The following is an 8,037-nucleotide window of genomic DNA, read 5'->3' on the forward strand; positions in this document are numbered from 1 at the left end:
TGATAATTCATAGATTTAAAGTATAATGTATTTTAATGGTTCCAACATGAGGGAGAATATCGCAAAATTCACAAAGACTGTATTTCACAAACAACCTTCAACTTTAATAAATCCTAACTAAATTTGGGATATTGTTGCTAGACGAGATTGCAACAACCTTTTCCTATAATAATGGTAAATATATCTACAAGATTCTTGGTTTGTTATATTTTAAACCTTTTATTCACAATATAGTAATTATAAATAAATAATACATAATATATATTTTCAATAACAATTTGAAATTATATTTTAGATTAGATTCTGTAAATTAAGCGCAACTTACGTTTATTAATATTTTTTATTCCTTTTTATTTAAAAAAATTATATTTTGGTGGCAGTTATATATATTTTTTTAAAAAGTAAAAAATATATATTAAAATCTATTTGCATAATACCTTCATTATTTTAAAATTTCAAGTTCTAAAATGTATGTTATTTATATCTATTTTTGAAAAATATTTCGAAAATGTTCATTTTTTATATTATTTTGAAATATCTTTCGAAAATGTTCATTCATGTTATTTGCTTTTAAGATTCTAAATTTCGAAAATGTGTATTTTTAAAATTTGTAAGCTTTATGTTATTTGTGGATATTTTTTGTCGATTAATTACAATCTTTATGACACATCCTTTAGCATTAGTTTCAAAGACAATGGTGTTTAACATATTTTGTCGATTAATTACAATCTTTTAAGTACATCCTTTAGCATTAGTTTTCGAAGACAAAAGTAGAATTATAACAAACAAATTTTGTTATGGCTTTACAACTAGTAAAGACTGTTTTGAATAGTAGATGGATTGAATCTTCTCAGTATATCGATTATCGTGTTGTTGAGGTATATTTTTCATTTTCATCCTTATTTCAAGGATTTGTAGAATGTATTCAAGGTAAACTTTTTCCTTCTTCAAATCTTTCCATGTCTTGTTTGACCATTTATTGTGATGGTTGCAACCATTCAAATCTTTCCATGTCTTGTTTGAATTCCATTAGGGGTACTCTAGAGGTCTCATATGCCATGTTGTTTGCATTCTTGGATGCACTGATCCGAAAAACCTAGGTATACTTAATCACAAATACACTATAATTGCTTTCTTGAAAAAATTACAATTGGTCAATATATAGAAATACACTGTAATTTACGTGTACTCCAGTCAAATTTTAAGAGTATCTTATTTTTTATTTCACTCTTTGTAAGGAATCTTCATTTGCATATGTACACTGATAAGTTTTACTATGTTTTAAATTTGATAAACTTGTACAAGAAGGGAACACACCCTATTGGTAGTGTAGACCAAATTAGGAATACGTACCAAGGTGGCAACAATGGACTCCTTCCACCCCAAGTTAAACGTCCAGCTAGGAGGCCTAAAAAGAAGAGGTTTACTTTCTTTTCGGATAAAAAAAGCTACTGTTCTTTGCAACAGGTGTGGTCAAAGAGGTCACAATTGTAGGTCTTGTAAAGAACCCATATAACGTCAAGTTCCCGTTTTATCTTTTTCCTTAGTTCTTAGCTATCATTTTTAAGTATTGGATTTTGCTATGAAATTGTTAATTCTTCAGAGTCTTCTTTGTTATTATTGAATTTTCTTGGTTGCATGGAAAAATCTACACTTATGTTCATGAAATGTAGTATATTTTATATATTTTAAAATCACCTAAGTATATCGACTTTGCAATTATACTCTATTGTAGGTTATTTGTATTAAATTTAAGTATCGTTCTTTTCAAATTAGATACACTCAGATTGTCATTATCGAAAATTCATGTCATATATTATCATTTAGGATCAAGTCCTTCGATATGTTGTTAGAACTTTTAAGATCAGCGTTTCCAATGTGTAGTAGTAGTATCCCTAATTCATTTTATGAAACAAAACGAAACCTTCGTATTTTGGGTTTGGGATATGAGACTATTCATGTGTACAAGTACGATTGTGTATTGTACTGGAAAAAGTTTTTCGATTTGCAACATCGTCCTACATGTAGTGAGGCTCGGTACAAGGTTAATCATAATAGAGGAAAAATTCGACATAGGTATTGCGCCACTTTCCATTGGCACCAAGATTACAACGCTTTTTTGTCTCTCAAGAAGGGTCCGCTGACATAAGATGGCATAGGGATAAACGTGTTAAAACAGATGATGTGTTGAGACATCCAGCTGATGCAGAGGGATGGAAGCACATTGATTGTGAATTTCCTGATTTTGCTTCTGATCCATAGAACATGCATTTGGGGTTAGCTTCAAATATGTCTAATTCATTTTGTCATATGAGTACCTCGTAAAGTAGGTGCCCTGTTGTGTTAATTTCCTACAATTTGCCACCTTGAAAATGCATGAAAGAGATAAATTTATTAATGTCATTGCTTATACCCGATCGTAGATCTCCTGGTAGGAAAATCGATATGTATCTTCTACCAATGATTGAGGAACTGAAAGAGTTATGGAATTTTTGGGTGCGTACGTATGATTCTCTTATCGGTTAGTTCTTTCAGCTACATGTACCTTATTGTAGATAATTAATGACTTCCCTACTATGGTGACCTATCACTGTGGAGTACGAAGGGGTATCAGACATGTTTTATATGCATAGATGATAAATCATCGTTCGGGATACGAGGTAGAATATCCTTCATGGGACATCGATGCTATCTTCTAGAGAACCACGTGTGGCGTAGAAGTAGGCAACACAATCGAAAGGAAGAGGTAGAGCTCCTCTAGTGATGATGAATGAGAATGAAATATTGGAACAACTAGATCAGTTGGGGTTTCCAGTTATGAGAAAACATCCTTTAGTAAAAAATAAGAAAAGGAAGAGAGCTCTTAATTGGACAAAAAGGAGTAATTTTTTTCGAACTTCCTTATTTTTTCGAACTTTCTTCCTTCAGTAAAAAATAAGAAAAGGAAGAGAGCTCTTAATTGGACAAAAAGGAGTATTTTTTTTCGAACTTCCTTACTGATCGAGACTACTGTTACGTCACAAACTTGACGTCATGCATATTGAGAAGAATGTTTGTGACAATTTGGTTGGTACCTTATTGAATATCAAAGGAAAACCAAGAATACCACGATTGCTCAATTGGATCTACAAGATCTGAAGATAAGAAAAGATTTACACCTTATAGAAGTTGGTAACCGATTGGTCAAGCCACATGTAAGGTACACGTTGCCTAGCATTGAGCGAGTTGAGTTTTACAAGTTCCTGAAATCAGTTAAGTTTTATGATGGATTTGTTTATAATATTTCACGATGTGCGAATGAAAGAGACGGAAAATATTAGGTCTCAAAATGCACGATTGTCATGTTTATTACATCGACTGCTACCTATTGCTATTCGAGCATTCTTACCAAAAACGGGTACACTGCTATTACCAAACTATGTAGTTTTTTTTGTGACTTGTGCGCCAGAACGATAAGAGTAAGTGAGTTAGACAGATTGCAAGCAGATATCATAATCATACGTTGTAAGTTGGAAAGAATATTTCCACCTGCCTTCTTCAGTGTAATGGTACACTTTGCCGTTCACTTACTATATGAAATCAAAGTTGATGGTTCAGTTTCTTACAGTTGAATGTATCTCATTGAAAGAAGTCTACACACTTTGAAACAGTATGTTCGGAACAAAGCACATCCTGAGGGCTCTATTGCAGAAGCATATGTGATGAATGAATCAGACACCTTTTGTTCACGTTACCAAAGTGGTATTGAGACTCGTCCACTAGAGATGAGCGAAATGATGATACCATTCTAGATGATGAGGTGATTGGTAAGGTTGAAATTTTCCAACAGAAAGTACAACCATTAGGTGCGTCAAGTCTTCGAACTCTATCACAGGAAGAGAAATGCCTCTTCCATTGGTACATCTTCAACAATGTAGACGAAATATCAGAGTATTGCAAGTAAGCATTTCTTATCTTCAACTTCTTAGGTATAGTTGTTCAGTATTTGTTATATATTGTTGCTACACAAATTAAACTCATATTCATCCCCGTCAAGAAACATTTGAGGTTAATATATCGGCAAGCTCAAAACGCTACTGATTTGTACAAAAGACATCAACAGAGATTCCCTGAATAATTTTGAAATTAGATATATTGCATGCACGCATTTGATAGCTGACATGTACGCACTAACATATTTGAACGTGAATGTATATAATTATTTTCACATGGATTTCAGGTTATAGAATTACGTGAGACTGAAAATCTGTCTTACGATTTCTTCTCACTTGTGATGGGATCATCACTTGACGTTCAATTTTATAATGAATGCATTGTGGGTGGGGTGAGATTTCACACGTCAAAACGTGATTTCCGAAAAACTACAAAAAATTGTGGAGTGATGGTAAACGGTGAAAGGAATGCCAGTGGAAGTGGCAACAACAATTTCTATGGCGTTCTAGACGAAGTGTTGCACGTTCAATATCCGATAGGAGGAAGTGTTTAGCTATTTAAGTGTAGGTTGTATGATACCAACGTCAACAAAAGTCAAATGATTTAAAAGAAAAAAAGTGTTTTGTGAAAGATTTTAAAACTTGGAGAATTTTAAATTAGAATGATTTTAAAACTTGAAAATTTTAAATAGGAAATAAAATGAGGCTTAATATGAAATTAGATAATTAGAAACAAGAGTAAAGAAGCATCATAATAAATTATGCAAACACAGAATAACATATTGAGATTTTAATAAAAACATATTGGAGATTGATCTCGCACTTCCAAAGAATCAATTTCCTCACCTCAAGAATTCTAAGAAATTGAACTCCCAAATTTCCTAGATTCCATCGTCGGATGTTTTTAACGAATTTTTTTTTAATATTAACAAATTTTAAAAAAATTATTAGCAATAACATATTAAATTGACCACAAAAAAAGGGGAAGAAAATACGATATTAAATAATATATAAAAGACAAGAACATATAAAGAAGCAATAATAAAGATGAGAAAAATATTAAAGAAGAAATATTCAATGATATAAAAAGAAAAAATTAAATAAATAGAAATGCTAATTATATATATATATATATATATATATATATATATATATATATATATATATATATAAAAGTAAAGATACAATATATAAAGAATAAAGCTTAAGAATAAATTAACAAAGGAAAAACATGATACTAAATAAAAAAGAGATAACAACAAGGTATAAAGAAATATGCAATAAATAAATAAATAAACTATAAAAGAGAAGCTCACAACATAATAAATAAATAATTATAAGAGAAAGAAAATTAGAAAAATAAAAACAAGAATAATAAGCAAATATTTAATCATTTATTCTTCTTTTTCTTTTTTCTTTTTTGTTTTGCATTTTTTTATGGATGCTTTAAGAAAGATAAACAAAATAATGAAAATAGTAAAAATAATGACAAACAAAAAACTTCGAAGAAAAATAAACAAAATAATAAGAAGAAGAGGAAAAAAAGAAAAGAAAGAAAGGTTGAAATTCCAACACACTAAACTCACTTGTTTACAGCCAAAATCATTTCTTCAAATGGCTAAAAATTCAAAATGGTGGGATTTTTGCATTTGAAAATAATACCAACTTTAGCATTCATATCAAAATGGCATGGAGCCTTTAATAACCAAAATCAAATTCAAAAAAAGTTACCATCTTTGGTATTTATCCACCTACCTTAGTTACCCTAACTAAATGGTAGTTACTTTAACCAAACTACCTACAAAATTTAAAAAGTAGTTAAATAACACTTTTTTTTTAAAAGAAAAAGGTAGTTAATCAAAAAATTCAAAATAAGCCAAATTAAGGTAAAAATTTGTAACGACCCAACTTTCCGGACTAAGCTGAGGTCACTACCAAATACCAAAACTCGACCATTCAACATAAAATTTAAAACGGACCAGTTACGATTCATCAAAAGCATTAGAAACATTACAAAAAGACAGTTTCGGGCCCTATTTTAAATTAAATCATAAAAAGTCTCAAACAAAAACTCAAGTCATCAGTTCCAAAAGCACAAGTCAAATATTCTGACAAAATACATAGCGGAAGCGATAAGAAAACAGACGCGTCCATATGGCCTTCACGCGTCCTTCCTGCCTCTCGTCGGTCTGCCCCTCGCTGTGCCCTTACCTGAAAAGTTTAAAAAAGAGAAAAGGGTGAGTATAAACATACCCAGTAAGGGACCCACTACTGGGCCCGTTAGGTGACAACAGTTAACTTCCTATTCGGGGGTACCCTACATAACAGTCTAGTGGTCCCGTAGAACGCACATATCAGTCTAGTGCTCCCGAAGGATGCACATCTCAGTCTTGTGCTCCCAAAGGTTGCACATATCAGTCTAGTGCTCCCGAAGGATGCACACATCAGTCTAGTGCTCCCGAAGGACGCACATATCAGTCTAGTGCTCCCGAAGGATGCACATATCAGTCTAGTGCTCCCGGAGGATGCACACATCAGTCTAGTGCTCCCGAAGGATTGCACACATCAGTCTAGTGCTCCCGAAGGATGCACATATAAGTAAGGCACGCTACCCCATAGATGAAGCTAACCGTTACCCCTCGGTCTATACTCAATCGTCTACCACAGTCATACCACAATCATCAATCATTTACAATTCCCCTAAAGGCTTTACTGGCCAGGTAGTATAAGCTTAAACCATTACACCCTCAGTTGCTATACGCGTCAACTATTCGTATACCATTATGGAAGAGCCCCAAGACTCAAACAGCTAAATAACCAACTGAACTCACTGTCCTTCCCCGTCTAATCCCATGATCAACGTCCATCAATCTAAAATTTCAATCTACAATTAGCGGTTGCGGTTCAGTTACATCAGACAGAAACATAATAACAGTGCTTAACAGTCAACATAGATACACTTATTCAGTATAATCACTAACGTGTAATCCCCTGTGGATTACTACGTTTCCGGCCTCGACCCGAGGTCCAGTAGTAGGAAAACCCTTACCTGATACTCGGTTATGCCCCTCGATCGAATCCACGCTCAACAGCTCAACCTAAAACGAAAACACGAAGGTTTTAGTTGATGACTTTAGTAGAAGTCGTTTTAAAAGGTCCGAATCGACACCCGTTGACTTACCCAAGGAAAGGAAAGCTATCTCCAAACAAGCCTGCCGCAGGACCCGAGGGCTTAAACGTCAATTCCTTACTACCTTTAAGGGGGTGAAAGATAGGATCAAGTTTATCCCAATATTCAACTCGAATCGGATATGGCAACATTAGGGAATTCATCAAAACAAATCCTTACCGAAGACTCACCGTGACCCGAAGTGGAGGAATGAAGGCTTAGGTGGCTAGGCTCGGCTCGGCTTGGCCTCGGCTCACGGCTCGGCTCACTCTCGGCTCGGCTCGGCTTGGTCTCGGCTCACAGCTCGGCTCAACTCGGCTCGGCTCGGCTCGGTTCGGCTCGGTTCTCGGCTTGTGGCGCGGCTCAGCTCTGTCTCCGGTTCGGGTCGGCTGGGATTCGCGATTCGGGTCGGGTCCGATTGAAACCGGAGCAACTACGCGCGACGGATTTCGGCGCTCGACGACCGGGATGATTCGCAGCTTGTCCGACGACTGGCCCTACTTCCACGCGGCGGAGGGCGACGGCGGATACGGTCTGACGGAGGATGCACGGCGGCGTTTGGCTGTTTGAACCCGAGAGGAGACCCGAAATGGTAGGAAGCCGCGGCGGTGAGATTCCGACGACGGAGACGAAGGCGGACGACTACCACACGGACGGAGACGGAGAGGATGGATGGCGAAGAGACGAACGGAAGGGAAAAGGGAAGAAAACAACGGCAGCGGAAAGGAGAGGGAGACGGAAATGGTGGCGGCGCTGGAGAAAATCGGAGAGGGTGGTGATGGAGATGCGGCGTGCGAGGTAGGGTTTCTCTTCTCCCTTTTTTTTTTAAATATATATATATATGTATATATATATTAAATTAAGAATTTAATAAAAATAATAACATTTAATTAATAATAATAATAATAAATAAAATATTATTAAATATATATATAT

This window comes from Cucumis melo, chromosome 6 (genome assembly GCF_025177605.1).
Source record: "Cucumis melo cultivar AY chromosome 6, USDA_Cmelo_AY_1.0, whole genome shotgun sequence".
Lineage (NCBI taxonomy): Eukaryota > Viridiplantae > Streptophyta > Magnoliopsida > Cucurbitales > Cucurbitaceae > Cucumis > Cucumis melo.